The sequence below is a fragment of the Macaca nemestrina genome, chromosome 8 (genome assembly GCF_043159975.1).
Source record: "Macaca nemestrina isolate mMacNem1 chromosome 8, mMacNem.hap1, whole genome shotgun sequence".
NCBI lineage: Eukaryota > Metazoa > Chordata > Mammalia > Primates > Cercopithecidae > Macaca > Macaca nemestrina.
Window position 1 is genome coordinate 51,501,720 of NC_092132.1, and position 17,626 is coordinate 51,519,345.

Consider the following 17,626-nt stretch of genomic DNA (forward strand, 5'->3'; position numbering starts at 1 on the left):
AACTTCATCTCCAGAAAAACAACAACAACAACAACAACAACAACAACAACAAAAACAATAGGTACTTACTGTCTCACAGTTCTGTTGGCCAAAAGCCCAACATGAAGGTGTCCGCTGGCCCTTCCCTCTCTGAAACCTGTAGCACAAGATCCTTCCTTGCCTCTTCCTAGCTGCTGGTAGTTTCCCCGCAATTCTTGGCACGCCCTGGCCTGCAACTGCAATATTCAGCCTCTTTATCTGTCATTACATGGAGTTCTCCCCTCATGTGTTTCTGTTCCAGTATCTCTTCTCCTCTTTTAAGGACACCAGTCCTGTTAGTGCCCACCCTAATGACCTCGTCTTAACCTTGATTACCTCTGCAAAGACACTATTTCCAAAGAAAGTCACATTCATGGGTACTCGGTGTTAGGACTTTAACATATCCTTTTGGAGGGCACAATTCAACCCAGTCCACTCTACACCAATTTCTCCAACTCCCGAACTGGCATGGGGAATCCGTGGTGAACAAAAATGAACGCTGAGGTCCCTTGAGCTGTGAGTCTGAAGTTCTGGGTATCCATCTGTTCTAAGTCCGTACATCTGCCAACCTTGGGCTACTAAGGAGCCCAAGAGAGACTTGAGGAGGAGGAGGTTCCAGGTTATTATAGAACAGATAAGCAATGTGGCCTTTGGAAAGCATGATTCATGTGAAGTTCTTGGCATAGCAGGCTGTTCTAGTTTGCTTGTCGCAGTCATCCTTTTTGTCCTCATTTTTATTTGTCTGAATGATTGCTGGTCAAAATGTTTTCTAAGCTGAATTGCCATCCTGTTATCCCATCAAATTACATAAAATGGGATGTTAGTGTTTTAAAAAAATAATTGTTACATCACAGATGATTTCAAGTGTTGGACAGGCTGCCAGCTGGAGCAGATTAACAAGGAAAATCGAGACTCCTCTCTTTTTCTTTGTCCTTCAGGCTAAAAAAAGGCAAGATAAGAAGAGAGGACATTCTGTAATGAATAAGGGTGGCTGCACCTTCAAACTATCCTGGGCCCCTCCTGCTGGGTCAGCTCTCAGTATCTGGAGGAGGACACCCTTTGAGGTCCTCGGGGGACTTGCAAGCAGAGCAGGGGGTACAGGGAGAGCATAAATGGAGATGAGACTCTGTTCACAGTCTTTCCTGATAGCCCTGTGTTTTCAAAGAGAAAACTATGTCAAAACCAGGGAAGGCGAGGGGGGAGGTGAAAAAGGACGTTTTCCAAGAGCTCCAGGCCTACAGTCCTTAATGCGACACTACCTGTTGTTTACAAAGATGCATCTGCCTCCGTCCTGCATTTCCCTCCATGGACACCAGGTATGTAAACCAGGACAGGGTGGTGTCTTATCTGAGAAACCTCTCACTTGGGAGCAGGAAGCAAAAACCTCAGCAAAATGAAATCTTATCCCAAATTAAATACAGCACTGTTTTTCTTGACTTTCAGAAATTATTTAGACAAACAATTTGTAGTTTAATTATAATGTTATTATGAAAACCTGTTCCATCACTTGCTGCCAACACTAGGTAAAAATACTGGGGATTCACAATGTGTCATTATTATTCTAGTCTTTCTTTGCCATTCCTTAAGCAGTGACAGTTATGGATACGTCAGCATTTCCATTATTACCGCTCATTTTCAAGGCCTCTGTCTTAGTCCTTGAAAATTGCATCATACTGGATAGAAGCCTAGAGGTAATTTCCTTTAATGTTATGGCAGCCGCATTTTTTTATGGTTGTGTGTGACTTCGCAAGTGATCTCAATATCTTTTTATTTAAAAAATTAATTCATACATAAGTCTCAACTCTTTCTTATGTGTATAGCTCTTATTCAAGATTAGGATATGAATCATGCAAAGTTAAAGTTTACAAACAGTGCACATTTAAGAGAGGTTGTGTACTTGGAGTACTTGGTGGCAACAGAACAAGGCATGGCCAAGAAGTAATAAGATCCCTGTGTGGATAATCAGTCACATATCTGTGGGATTTTAAATGTAAAAGAGAGGAGAAGAGAAGTTCTTAAATTAAATTACATGCATTATACTTATTGCAGACATTGGGATTTTCTCACCAAATCATATAATTTTAGAATCTGAAGAGGACCTTAGGTCTTATCAATCAATTATGGATGCTTATTCCATCAATTCCACATTCCCTCTTCTGCCCACTCAACAGTGTATCATTTATTTGTTTCTGCCTTACAAATCAATCCAGAATGTAGTGGTTTAAAACAACAGTTACTGAGCAGCTCATGATTCCAGGTGTTGGCAATATGAACTGAGCTTAGCTAGGTGGTTCTTCTGTTGGCACCGCCTGGGCTCACGCATGTGGCTGCAGTCAGCTGGCAGGTCAGCCAGAAACTGATTGATCAGATATGGCCCCACTCACACATCTGGTGGTTGGCTATGGTGCAAAGGCAACTGGGCCTGTGTCTGCAGCATCTAGCAGGTACCTCAGGCTACTGGCTACTGTCTTCCAAAAGAAGAAAAGAAGGCAGCTCCCATTGTAGAACTGTTTCCAAGACTCTGTGTCACATATGCCAATGTGTCATTGGCCAGAGCAAATCACATGGCCAAGCTCATAAGCAAGGAGGTGAAGATATAAGACTCTCTCTCAGTGGAATGCAGTAATGTAACTTGAAGTCTGCATCCATTTATTTTTATTCAGAAACTAGTGTCCCATCCTGATAGCTTCAGCTGGGATCTCCTTATTATTCAGTCTTGCCTCAAAAGAAACAGAAGGGGAAACACTTATGGGTGGCCTACTTACATGAAGGACCAAAAAGCCTTAGTTCTTGGACTATCTTGCAACTCTCTTCTCTTTCCTTAGAATGAACTCAGAATTCATCCTGAGGAAAGAGAAGAGAGTTGCAAGATAGTTCAAGAAAACTGAGTCAGTGATAAGGGGTGGCTCTGTCAGTACAGCCCTAATCTGTCCCACAGGTGGCCCCAGGCTTGACCCCATGAACTGTACCCAAGCCTTGAAGAGAAGAGGCTGCAATCGAAAATGCAAAACAGGAGCCCGGGTACAGTGGCTCACACCTATAATCCCAGCACTTTGGGAGGCCGAGGCAGGCGGTCACAAGGTCAGGAGTTCGTCTGGCCAACATAGTGGGATCCCGTCTCTACTAAAGATACAAAAAAATTAGCCGGGCGTGGTGGTGGGCACCTGTAGTCCCAGCTACTCTGGAGGCTGAGACAGGAGAATGGCGTGAACCCGGGAGGTGGAGCTTGCAGTGAGCCGAGATCGCGCCACTGCACTCCAGCCTGGGTGACAGAGCAAGACTCCATCTCAAAAAAAAAAAAAAAGAAAAATACAAAAAAATTAGCCAGGTGTGGTGGTACGCACCTGTGGTCCCAGCTACTCAGGAGGCTGAGGCAGGAGAATCCTTGAACCCGGGAGGCGTAGGTTGCAGTGAGCCGAGACCACACCATTGTACTCCAGCCTGGGTGACAGAGACTCCGTCTTAAAAAAAAAAAAAAAAAAAAAAAAATATATATATATATATATATATATACACACACACACACACACACACACACGTGTGTGTGTATATAAATGTGTGTGTGTGTGTGTGTATATATGTATATGCAAAACAGGGTTTCAGTGAAGTTTCTAGGGAAAACCTGGGGATTTAGAGGACAAAGGGAACATTCCTCATTCAGGTCTTAGAACTCAGAAGGGGCGAAGTAGCTGAGCAGAGGCATGGGCTGAACCAAGCCTAGTTCTGGACCAGAGATGGCATGGGAGAGGAAATCAGCTCCAGGCAGGTATCCAGACCTTTGGCACAGGCCTTGGGGGCATGCCCAGGAGAAACTCACAGCCTCAGCAGGTCAAGGAGCAAGAGAGGATTCATCCTCAGGCGTGCACAAGACATTGTCTAATGCCTCCCAGAATGAAGTGGAGGAAATTGAGGAACTTCAGTTCCGTAGAGCAAGCAAGGCTGGGGCCAGAGAGGTGTTTTTTGATGACCATGATCTTGACTCTGTTTCTAGGTTCTGGCTGTTATCCCTTGAAGAACAGGGATTAGAGTTGTTCCCTATAGATAAATGGTACTTTTTTAAGGTTTGAGCCAGGTCTCAAACTCCTGACTCTAGGCAAAACTGTATATTGTAGTTTGGCTTTGATATGTCTTAGCCTCCCACATAGATTCTGTCTTTCTCTTTCTTGTCCGTATCTCCTGTATATTTTATTTACTGTCACAAAAAACTCTGCTTTCCTTTATTTGACAAGTAAGTCCCCCCAGGTTTAAATTACTTCCCTGACATGGGCATATTTGCATATTGATAGGAGATTTGTGATGACCTAAACTCCCTCTAGGTCTAAAGAAATAAATGCTTAGTAGAAACCTTCTGTTGTGACTGGTAGGAGAAGGAGGTGAGGGGGGATGCTGAGCAGAGAAGCCTTCTGGAGTCCCTCAAATAGCACTGCATGGGTAGCTGTAGTCTCAAGGCTGTCTCTGCCTCCAGAAACCGTGAGAACCAAAGGAAGTGAGAAGAGGAGGATGTACCGATTTTGGAAGATGAAAGAAGCTAATGAACTTATATCCAATATAAGTTATGAAAATTTTCAGAAACACAGGGTTTCAGTAGAATAAAATATGGAAGAATTTAACACTAAACATTCATATACCCACCACCTAGATTCTATCATAGCTTGTTACTATACTTGCTTTATCACATATTTACCTAACTATTCATCCCTATCCATCCATCAATCCATCTAATTTATTGATACATTTCAAAATGAGTTGCAGACATCACTTCTCCCTAAATAGTTCAGCATACATTTCATTAGAGTTTAATTTTATTTATAGTTATTGTTAAGGAATGCATAATGATATGTACAAATTTTAAGTGAACATTCTCTTTTTGACAAATCCATACACTTATGTAACTGAGATCCCTATCAAAATAACAATGATCACCCCAAAATGTCTCATGACCTGTCTCAGTCAATCTCCATTCTAACTACCCCAGAAAGAACCACTGTTCGGGCTGGGCGCAGTGGCTCACGCCTGTAATCCCAGCACTTTGGGAGGCCGAGGCAGGCGGATCACCTGAGGTCAGAAGTTCGAGACCATCCTGGCCAACATGGTGAATCCCCATCTCGACTAAAAATACAAAAAAGTTACCTGGGCATGGTGACACGTGCCTGTAGTCCCAGCTACTCAGGCGGCTGAGGCAACAGAATTGCTTGAACCCGGGAGGCGGAGGTTGCAGTGAGCCAAGACGGCGCCATTGCACTCCAGCCTGGGAGACAGAGTGAGATTTCATCTGAAAAAAAAAGAACCACTGTTCTAATTTTATTCACTATGGATTAGTTTTGCCTGTTCTAGAACTTCATATAGTTGGAATCATACAGTGCAGACTCTACTCATTATGCAAAACTTCTTTCACATTGCACAATTTAGACATTTGTTTATGTTATTGCATATGTCTCTGGTTTGCTCCCTTTTTGTTGCTAAACTGCATTCCAATTGTTAAAGTTACTACAGTTGGTATATCTATTTTCCCACTGACAATATCTGGGCTATCTCTACATTTTGGCTATTATGAATAAAGCTGCTATGAATATTCTTATATAAGTCTTTTGTGGACATATGTTGTTATTTTCTTGGGTAAATACCTAGTAATAGAATTGTTGGATCATACGGTAGCTGTATCTTTAATTTTAAAAGAAACTGCCAGGCCTTTTTCAAAAGTGGCTGTATCATGTTACCCAACCAACAACGTATGGACATTCCAGTGGCTCTATATCCTCCTCCACATTTAGTATTGGCAGTTTGTCTTATTTTAGTCATTTTGGTAGATGAATAATGTAAAAAGTAACGAACACTTAAAAATCAATTTTAAGAAAACCTTAGGAGGACAATGAAATAAACCATTATTTTTTTGTTGTTGTTTTTCTGATTTGATTTTTTTTTTTTTGGCAGAGACAGAGATCTTGCGATGTTGTCCAGGCTGGTCTTAAACTCCTGGTCTCTAGCATATGTGATTAAGATGGAGAGTATCCCAAAGAGTAATCAAAGGAAAACGCATGAGGGTAGACTAATGCTTTACTGAGAAACCTGCTCCTTTACTTTTGTTGGGCAGTCACACCTGTTTTACCAACAATTTGTGAGGCTAAGGTGGGCAGATCACTTGAGTCCAGGAGTTCAAGACCAGCCTGGCCATCATGGCGAAACCCTGTCTCTGCAAAAAATGCAAAAATTGGCCGGGCCTGGTGGTATGCACCTGTAGTTCCAGCTACTTGGGAGGCTGAGGCAGGAGAATTGCTTGGGCCCAGGAGGTCAAGGCTGCAGTGAGCCAAGATGACACCACTGCACTCCAGCCTGGATGACAGTGAGATTGTTTAGTTAAAAAAAAAAAAAAGCTACTTTGTCTTAGATCACTGTGGTTGAGACATAAGAGAAATTGTAGGATCACAAGAATTTGGAGAGGAGAATGTTCCCATGTGCCCCTAGAATCTCAATATTCAGAATCACTAGAGAAATCAAGCTGCTTTAGCAATAGCATTGGTGAGTTGTCAGAAAATTCATGAGTGGGATGTGTGTGTGTGTGTGTGTGTGTGTGTGTGTGTGTATCTAAAATGGGGGTAACAAAAAGCAGAAAGAAGAAGTCTCAAAACAAAGTATGATATATAACATTTATTGATATGTGTTTATACATACTCTATCTTGTAGAGGCAAGATTGGATGACTTAAATGGATGCATGCAATATAACTAGAAAGCATAACTTTAAGGGTAAAACAATTTTTCCATGAGTTTTTTTTTAATGCAGCACTATATTAACAGCTTTGCACTTGTAGGGACAGTTGGATGACACATCCTTCTACCTACATAAAAGAAGCAGGTGTCTGTTGTGTAAATTGGGTCCCTTCTGAGTCACCACCTGGTATGCAGCCATTGAGTTCTACAAGCTCACCTAGTTTGGGTTAAGAAATAGGCTTTATTGGGGAAAGGGTAAACCTATAAAGTAAGTTACAGTGCTCTGCAAGACATGTAGTGTGAGTCCATATTCTAACAGAGGAAAAATATCCCCCCAATTCTACCTTTTCTATAAAGCCAGCTTGAGAAAGCTGCCTTGTCAGTGAAGGGATACCTAGGCAGCTTGGTCCAGGCAGTCTAGATTTGGGGGCTTGGCTGCTTACAGGAGTAGCTAGGAAATCCAGCTGCCTAGCATCTGGGGACCTCGGGATCCATAGGATGCTACGGTCCTGCAGTGAGGAGGACACCACCAGTCCTTTGGAATATTGTACTTGAGTGCAGCCCCTTCTGCTGGGAGAAAAAGGTCTTGCATCCTTTCTAGCTTGTTGTACTGGTAATCGGAGAGAGCTGCCAGGGTTATTTTCAGGCTATTTTGCTCATCACACTATACTTAGTGAGAAGTCTGCAGCTAGGAAGCCTAAAACTTGCTACGTGGCCTTAGGAGAGTTATTTTACTTCTCTGACCCTAGTTAGAAGTTGTAGTACTTACCCTACTTGTAGATTGTTATGGAATCAAATGAAAGTGACCAATAGCCAAACAACTAAAACGGGAGGCTGGCAGTACAGTCAGCAACATTTTTCAGCACTCTGCTTTTGGAGTTAAACAGTAAATCATAGCCAAAGAAACAAATGTTGATCATGTCCCCAAAATGTGCACCTTCCAAAATATAAGCCAGTAGCCAATAAAAATTCAGCCCATTATTCCAAACCTCCTAATCCTACAGCCCATTATAATGAAAAATTGATGCTCACAGTTTAGTGAACTGAGGTTATTTCAACATCCCCAGTTATCAAAAAGGCAGAATGTGGACCACCACACATGAAAGGAAGATTAGCCAAACATTTGAACCAAAAAAACAAACAAACAAAAAAGGATGCTTTTGACAGGTATTTTTGGTTGACCACCCACCCACCAGCCAGCCCCCTTTCTTGTTGCTAATAGAACTCGAATTTTGCTTAATCTTCATGGGTTTAGGACAAGGCCACGCTGAGCCTAAGGAATAATTATTGGTTATTCTAAGCCAATCATGGCTTGTGATGTGATTATGGCCAAAGAGACCTGAGAGGTCTATGGGGACTTCTGGGGGAAGGGTCTCCTTGTTCTTGACAGAGGATGACTGCATAAATGCCTTGAGACTTGCTGTGTGATGAGAGGATACCTGGGCTTGTGCCACATTTTGGCAACTCAGGAAGCTGCTGCTGCTACTGAAGCCAACTTTCTGAGGATGTTACAGTAAAAAGATACAAATAATTTGGATCTAGGTGATATCACTGAACTGCTGAAACTCTGACACCACCCAACTCTGGGCTCACCATTATGTGGAATAATAATCCTTATTTTTTTAAGTCAGTTGAGTCAGGGTCTCTCTTACTTGTAGCCAAATATATTTCTAAGTGATGCATTGGTTCAGGCTTGCTTACTTTTTAACCAGGTAATGTGAGTAAAATACTTTGTTCTAGTTAAATAAAGGCTTTATTGTAGTAGATATGAAAGAATCTTTTTAAAAGTTAAAGAAGTACTCTAAGATTTAATTTGCTATGATTATCTTTTTGAAAGTCTGGCTCTTGATATATTGCCTTTTTTTGGAAATTATTTTTAAGCACTTCTTTTTGCAATATATTGCCAAATTAATTGTTTGGTGAGCAACAGAAAAATATTAAACATAGATTAAATTGGAGCATTTTGCTAGAATCTAACTCAGTTGTGCTGCAGTAGAAGAATATTCAATTATGCATGTTCAGAATTCTTGAGATATCCCCCTATGCAAATGGGTGTAGTGCAGCCTAAGCTCATTGAAAGGAAACCCAAAGTGAAGGTCATCTGTGTTGTATTTCATTTATTTCTTCTAGTTTAGAGGTGGCCTCAAAAGCACATCTAGGAGGTATGCGTAAACGGTTTCCCACAAGCGCTAAGACAGGAAACAATGCAGTCCCCTGCTAGATTAAGGGGAAAGCCAAAGGCAGAAGGGGCCTGTGTCCCATTTACAGTCTGGAAATCTGAGAGGAGCCCTCCTCACCCGGGAAGACTGCAAAAGAGCAGAAAGGGCAATGTGGCATGGTCAGGCAGAGAAAGGACCAGCGCGTGGTGTGCAGGTGGTCCAGATATTGCTATCTGTCCTGCTGGGACTACATGAAAGTCCGAGTGGGTAGGAAGTGATTTGGGATGAGGAGAGGCTCGGTACATAGGTAGATGATATTGGTGCATGTTCAAAGGCTAGATGGGAACAGCTGTATCACCACCGACCCACTGGTCTATTCACATAGACCAGTGAATCCCTCTTCTATGGATGGGTTGGGCTTCTCTAATACCTCACGAGCCAAGACTATGTCATTCCATTTGTGCATTGCTGCCCAAAACAAATTGAGAGGTTACTAAGAGAGGTGGAGGGGAGGGATATCAGAGGGCAACCCACCACCATGACATCAACACAAGCTTCCTATGCTTCCAGAGTAAAGAAGCAGGGAAGGAGGAAGGACCAGGGGAGTAGGAAGAATCTTGAAAGACGCTTTTCCCCAAATATAGTTCTGCTTTAACTAGGACAGCGACTGAAACAATCACAGTTGAATGGTACTGGGGAAAAACAAAAACACTAGTTTAGAATGATAAGAGCAGAAAGAGATAGGCTTAGTAGTCTACCTTAGACCTGCATTGTGCATTCAGGTGGTCACTAGCCACATGTGGCCATTGAGTACTTGAAATGTGTCTAGTGCAATTTAAATTTTATTTCATTTTAATTAAAACAAAAATTTAAACACTGACACTTGATTCCGTTACTGGAAAACTTTGAAGCCTGCTTGAGACAACTTAGGCTTGTGAGTCTACTTTTTTCATTGTAAATTTTATGAAATCTAAGTACAATATTTCAAAAGAAAATGTAGCATTCAGATTGAGATGTGCTGGAAGTATAAAATATACACAGAATTTCAAAGACTTAGCATGGGAAAAATGTAAATTATCTCAATAACTTTTTATATCAATTACATGTTAAAATGATACAGGTTGAGTATTCCTTATTTTAAAGGGACACTTTAGAAACACTCCAAAAGTGTTTCAGGTTTTGAATTTTCTCTGATTTTGGAATATTTACATTACCAGCTGAGCATCCCTAATCTGAAAACACACAACCCAAAATGCTCCATTGAGCATTTTGGATTTTCAGATTAGGGATAGTCAACCTGTAATATTTTAGATACATTGGTTTTAATAAAACCTAAGATATAATTCATATAATATAAAATTTCACATTATATTAAAATCACCCTTTAAAAATGTTAAATGCAGTGGTTTTTAGTATATTCACAAAGCTGTGAAACTCTTACCACTGTGGAATGCCAGGACATTTCTGTTTTGTTTTGTTCCCCGCATCCCCCGGCCCTGTCCCCGAGATGGAGTCTGGCTCTGCCACCCAGGCTGGAGTGCAGTGTGAGATCTCGGCTCACTGCAACCTCTGCCTCCCGGACTCATGCGATTCTCTTGCCCCAGACTCCCAAGTAGCTGGGATTACAGGCACATGCCACCACTCCCGGGAATTTTTGTGTTTTTAGTAGAGATGGGGTTTCACCATGTTGGCCAGGCTGGTCTCAAACTGCTGACCTCGTGATCCGCCTGCCTTGGCCTCCCAAAGTGTTGAGATTACAGGCGTGAGCCACCGGGCTCAGCCTCCAGGACATTTCTACCGCTCTAAAAAGAAACCCCACTGCAGGTTAGCAGTTACTCCCCGTTTGAGCCTCCCCTCAAACACTGGCAACCACTAGTCTACTTTCTGTCTCTATAGATTTCCCTATTTTGGATATTTCATATAAATAGAATCATACAATATGTGGACTGTTGTGTCTGGCTTATTTCCATGAACATAATGTTTTCAAGATTTTTCCATGTTGTAATATGTATTAGTACTTCATTCTTTTTCTAGCTGAATAATATTTCCTTTCATGGATATACCATATTTTATTTATCAGTTCATCAGTTAACATTTGGGTTGTTTCTACTTATTCACTACCATGAGTAATGCTGCTATGAATGAGTGTACTAGTAGTTGTTTTTTTTTTTTTTGAGATCGGGTCTCTTTCTGTTTCCAGGCTAGAGTACAATGGCGCAGTCTCGGCTCACTGCAACCTCTGCCTCTGGTTGAGGTCGATTGCTCACTGCAATCACTGCCTCCCGGGCTCAAGTGATTCTCCTGCCTCAGCCTCTTGAGTTGCTGAGTTGCTGGGATTACAGGAACGCGCCACTGCACCCGGCTAATTTTTGTATTTTTGATAGAGATGGGGTTTTGCCATGTTGCCCAGGCTGGTCTTGAACTCCTGACCTCAGGTGATCCACCCAGCTTGACCTCCCAAAGTGCTGGGATTACAGGCGTGAGCCACCACGCCTGGCCAAGTATACAAGTTTTTGTATGTACATATGTTTTCAATTTTCTTGGGTATAAACTTAGGAGTGGAATTGCTGGAATATATGATAACTCTATGTTTAACTTTTTGAGGAACTATCAAATCATTTTCCACAGCATTTTACATTCCCACCACCAATGTGTAAGGATTCCAATTTCTCTACATCCTCATCAACAATTGTGATTTTCTGTCTTTTTCTGTTTTTAAATTATAGCCATCCTAATGCGTATAAAGTGGTAGCTCACATGGTTTTTGACTTGCATTTCCCTAATGACTCATGACATGGAACACCCTTTCACGTGAGTATTGGCCATTGGTATATCTTCTTTAGAGAAGTGTCTCAAATCCTTTGCCCATTTTAAAAATTGGGTTGTCTTTTTATTGTTTATTTGTAAGTGTTCCTTATATATTCTGGATACAAATACTTTTTTCTGTGGGTTGCAGTGAGCCGAGATCATGCCACTGCACTCCAGCTTGGTGACAGCAAGACTCTGTCTCAAAAAAAACCAAAAAACAAAAAACAAAAAAACCCCACAAACAAACAAACAAAAAACCCCTGAGAACCTGATCCTCTACTATGGTGAATGTGTTTGCTTGTCTGTTTCCCATAAAACATTTACAAGTCCTTGAGAGGAGAGTTTGTGCCTCATTGTCTCAAATCCCAAGTGCCCAGAATGGTAGCTGGTACACGGTAAGTGGCTAATACATTTTTATAGACTTTATAGCTATGATCCCAATATTGTCGCTGGCTTATTTCAGATCTGTCCAATAGAAAAGTATTTTCTGTGGGTTGTCTTTTCACTTTCTTGACAGTATCCTTTAGCATATAAACGTTTTAAATTTTGATGAAATCCGATTTATTTTTCCTTCTGTTTTTTATGCTTTTAGTGTCATCTCAAATAACCTGTTGCTTCATCCATGGTCATGAAAATTTACACCCATTTTTCCTCCTAAGTGTTTTATAGTATTGGCTCTTACATTTAGGTCTTTGAACTGTTACAAGCTAATATTTTAAAATATGGTATGAGGTAAGAATGCAATATAAAAAATATTCCCCAAATTACTTTTACTTCATCTTTTAACTTTTTTTAATGTGGCTACTACAAAATTGAAAATTATACATTTCAATATAGCTCAATTACTTTTCTATTGGACAGATCTGAAATAGGCCAGCGACAATATTGGGATCATAGCTATAAAGTCTATAAAAATGTATTAACCACTTAGCATGTGCCAGCTACCATTCTGGGCACTTGGGATTTGAGACAATGAGGCACAAACTCTCCTCTCAAGGACTTGCAAATGTTTTATGGGAAACAGACAAGCAAACACATTCACCATAGTAGAGGATAAGGTTCTCAGGGGTTTTTGTGTTTGTTTGTGTGGTTTTTTTTTTTTTTTGGTTTTTTGGGTTTTTTTTTTTGAGACAGGGTCTTGCTCTGTTGCCAGGCTGGAGTGCAGTGGCATGATCTCAGCTCACTGCAACCTCCACCTCGCAGGTTCAAGCAATTCTCCTGCCTCAGCTGGGATTACAGACATGTGCCACACACCCGGCTAATTTTTTTTTTTTTTTTTTTGTATTTTTAGTAGAGACAGGGTTTTGCCATGTTGGCCAGACTGGTCTCGAACTTCTGACCTCAGGTGATCCGCCCACCTTGGACCCCCAAAGTTGCTGGGATTACAGGCGTGAGCCACCACGCCTGGCCCAGAAACTCAATCTTATCAGTCTCATAGGAAAGCACACCCTTGAAGACCAACTCACACTTACCATCTTCATGAGAGACTGATGTTTTAAATAACCACAATGCCACCATTTATCAGTTGGCAATGAGATCTGTAATAACAACAATCATTGTTTATTGAGCATCTACTACTTGCAGGCACTCTTCCAGGTGTCTACATGCATTTCGTCATTTGATTCTTACGATGACCCTTTGAGAGGGTACGATTAACTTCCCTATTTTACAGACAGGGAAATTGAGTTGCAGAGCTTTGAAATAACTTGTCCAAAGCCACACAGCTGGAAAGTTTCAAACTCAAGCATGTTGGCCCGTGCTCTTTACTGCCACACTCTACTGCCTTTTGCCAAATGTGCTGGACATTCACGTTGGCTGCTCAGGGGTTTCTGTTCCTCTGTAGGAGGATCTATATAAAAAGGAGAATTATAATCAATAGATGGTTTGGTGAGTATTAAGTCAGAGCAAGGAGAGTCAGTGATATAAATTAAAAGGCTAATGACATAAAGACCCACACTTAGGTCAAAATACACGCACTTCAGGAATGAGACGGTTGAATTTGGGGGTCATGGGGCCCCTTCTCCTGGAGCTGCCAACTTCTTCATCTCTGCACTTGTATTTATTTTCTTTTTAATTGTTTCTGCAATGGCAGTTCCCCTTCCACGATACATTTCTTCTTTTGACAGTGCAATACCTACAGTCATGTTCTTGCTCTTCCTGTTTTGGGCCTAGGAAATATTTTGTGTTCAAGTTGACTGTGATTTACTATACTCCTCCACTGGGTGCTGGCTTGATTAGTCAACATAGCAGAGCTCTGACTGGACCCTCTTAATCTCCCCATCCCTTCTCATGTCTAACCTATGTCCTGAGAATTTTATACCACCACTACCATCTCTGTCATAGTAACTCAGACTGACCTGGATTAAAATGTTAGATTTAATCTGGACACAGTGGCTCATGCCTATAATCCCAGTGCTTTGGGAGGCTGAGGTCAGGAGTTTGAGACCAGCCTGGACAACATAGCAAGACCCCATCTCTAAAAAAACTTTAAAAATTAGCTGGACATGGTGGCATATGCCTGTAGTCCTAGCTAATCAGTAGGCTGAGGTGGGAAGATTGCTTGAGCCCAGGATTTCAAGGCTGCAGTGAATCCCATCTCTTTAAAAAAAAAAAAAAAAAAAAAAAGAATGTATAGACCTTCTTGGTTTTCCTGCCTGAAACGTTCTTCTCTCCTGTCCAGCCTCCACACACATGCTGCCACCCAAAATAGCTTCAATCTTGACCTACCTTTTAGGTGGTTCTATTTTTAACTTCAAAATAAAGCCCACGCTGCTTACCATGGCATTCTAGGCTTTTCACGTTCTGGCCCACCATGAATCCTATGTACTTCAGCCCCTCTGCCTTTGTTCATGCTAGTCTCACCACCTAGAAATGCCTTTTCCTACCTTCTCTACCTATGTCCCTTCCTCAAAAACTGACTCTAATAAGGCCACCTACTCTTATATGGCCTTCTCCATTGCTACCCCATCCCCTACCCTGTGTCAGAATTACTCTTTCTCTCCTCAAACGTGTCCCATAATCTAGCAGGAAATAATCTAGCTTGAGTTGTGATCAGTACAGTAGTGGTGGAAAAAACATGGGCTCTGGAGACCTGCCTCCGGGGGGGGGTCCCAGGACCCTGACTGCCTACTTGGATACCTTTATCCCACTATTCCGTAATTATCTGTTTACCTGCCTGTTTCTCCTTTTGTCTGGGCCCCATCTGCAGGGCATTGTCTGATCACCTGGTCTTCTCAGTCCCCAGCAAAGTTCACCGCCCCTGAAGCACCCTGCTGCTGGTCTCCTGAAGGAGTCAGAGTGGACCACTGAATCCCAGCTGCTCTTCTTTCCAACGACGTGACCTTGGGAAAGTTACATAACCTGTCCGTGGCTTTGTTTTCTTCCTTATAAATTGGGGTAATAACACCTACGTGTAAAGGTTACTCAGGTAATGTATGTTTAAAAGGAAAAAAATGTAAAAGGAGGAAGTGAAAATGAGGCAGTTCGTGTCCTGTGAATGGTGAGGAACCAGTCACAACATACTGATCATATTAATAGCTAGAACCCTCTCTGTAGCTGCCCCTGCCAAGTGTTTTATACCATTATCTCACTCACTTCTCCCAGCACTTTGAGGAAGAGACTGTTGCACCCATCATATCATCAAACCAATCGCTATACCCATCAGACAGATAAGAAAACTGAGACTCAGGAAGTGAAGTACTGGTCCGAGTGACAGAGCTGGAATTCAGAGCAAGCCTTCGAGGCTAAGCACTGGCATCTCTGTACCCATCTTGGGGGAGAGCTGGTAGCTGGCTCCAGAGAAGCATCCAGCGGAAGACCTGGTCTTGGCTGTCCTCGTTTGACACCTACTCTGAATAGCCTGGAAGAGTGCAGGCACAGTGGGTACTGCAAAGGCCGGAGGAGGAAACCAGCACAGACATCCGAAAAAGCTGGTTCAGAGCAGGAGAGAGGAAATGGGATTCAATTTGCGGAAGTACAGACCAAGCTAGCCACACAGAACTAATCCACAGCAAGGATAGAGAGGTCAGGAGAGAAAAAAAAAGAGAAGAGCTGGGAGTTGGAAGCATCAAGGCGGGGTGGCGGGCTGTAACTGAGATGCTGCTCTGTGACGTGACGAGGCCGGGAGGCCACAGCTGCTCTGGGCAGCACTCACAGAGCTGTTGTAGCTCAGAGAGGTCTTGCTCTCCTCTTCACGTGCACAGTGGGGAGGCCGCATTCGAGGCTCAGAGCATGTGCGTGCGTGCATATGACACACACACATGCTTTCATACTGAGCCCCAGGAAACCCCCCATGAATCTTTTTTTTAACTTTCCTCCTTTCTAAGTTTGACCTATATATTTCCAGATGCCTCTAAGAGAAATTGTGGAGCTATTGCATTTATCGAATATGGAGTATAGATCAGAGCGGATGTGGAGGCAGCAAGGAACGGAAAAAAGTAGCACTCAGCCACGCTGATGAACTAGTCCCAAGTTCCAGATCTCTCTTTAGCCTGAAGCTCTGTTCCTTCCTGTCCATACAGAAAGCAATGTTGCCTACAGGCAAGAGCCTGGGTTTATGTACGGCTCCTGCTTTTACTATCTATGTGAACTTAATTAATCTACCTTATCTGGTTCAACGTCCTCAACTTTGAAGTGAGAACAGTAGTAACACCTACCTCCTGGGGTTTCTGAGAAGATGAAAGACGAAAGTGCCGCTCCTGTGCAAAGTCGGTCCTTGGTAAGAGGAGATCATTATTGCCTTTAAATCTGTCCAAGGGTTTAATAGGAGTGCATTCACAATTTGTCTGTAGGCCTTTTATTCAGATGCCGTTAGATTTTGCTAAATCAGACATTGTACAGATTGACAGGTTGAAATCCATAGTGAAAAAAAGCTACTTTGAGGTCTTTCTTGTGAAGCTGAAATAAAGCAATCCTAACCTTTGGGAAACTGGTTAAATGGGTTCACAGTAGAGCATTTCTATGTACTTCTGGGGCATTTCAGGCCTGGCAGCATCAGGAAGGTTCTCACACGTGGCACAGCCAGCAAAGCTATGTGGGGATTCTGTCTTTCTCAAACCTCACCACCTGCCATGTCTCCTAAGGCTTCGTAGGATATTTAAACACGACACAGCTCTCTCTCCCAGCACACAGATTATAGTTGTAGGTCTTCCCGTGACAAGGTGAGGCAGAAATCAAGTGAGGGTTTCTGGGAGTTTTATCTTTCCCTTGATTTGGGGAGCACGGTGCCTGCTGGGAGTAGAAGGACGGATTTGGACCCTCTCAGCTGGCTGATTCCTGGGAGGGGAAAAGGACATCTCTGGCATTCTAGCCAGAAGGGCACTCTGGATCATCCAGTTCAGCTTCCAGAAGGTTCGAGAACTAGCATTGTGTGTTTGTGGTCCCTTGTCAGAGTAAGTGATAGGAGAGCCTATTCAACACCCCCAAGACTCCTCAGTGAGTGCACTCCCACTACACCATCCCGAGTGAACAGGATGCCTCCTGGAACGTGGGGGAGAGAAGCCACAGGGGATTCTTTTTCAAACCCGAGCAAGGAAAATCAGAGAGAAGCAAGGCAAATGCCATTATCTTCTCTCTGCAGAACTGACTAAGCAAAATTATGAATAGTCCAAGAATGATTTTTGTTCCGATTGTTGAATTTGAATCTGTTGTTCTAGCATTTGATTTATTCAATTAATAAAATATTTACATGCTCTGTTTTTTTTCTTTACAATAAACAGATATGTTTCTCCTTAAAATGTCTTAAAAAACTGTGCTTTTGAATTGAGTGTTGCCCTTGATAGGTGATTTTCTAATGCATATTTGGATGTCTATAACTTAACAGCCCTTTTAAAAATGTTTATTGATAAGGATTATATGGAGCCTGTTGATACAGAATGAGGGTGACATCTCCTCTCTCCTGAGCCTTTCTGCTTATTTGACCAGTCTACTGCCCTCA

At 42.2% G+C, this 17,626-nt stretch overlaps 1 long non-coding RNA gene across 1 annotated transcript; it reads left to right on the plus strand.

Annotated features, from left to right (window-relative positions):
• The first annotated feature begins 252 nt into the window (after positions 1-252).
• On the plus strand, positions 253-17,386 carry LOC139355807 (uncharacterized). Its single transcript, XR_011606879.1, has 3 exons — positions 253-1,334; positions 11,610-11,694; positions 14,900-17,386. It is a non-coding gene; the product is annotated as an uncharacterized lncRNA (long non-coding RNA).
• The last annotated feature ends 240 nt before the right edge of the window (positions 17,387-17,626 follow it).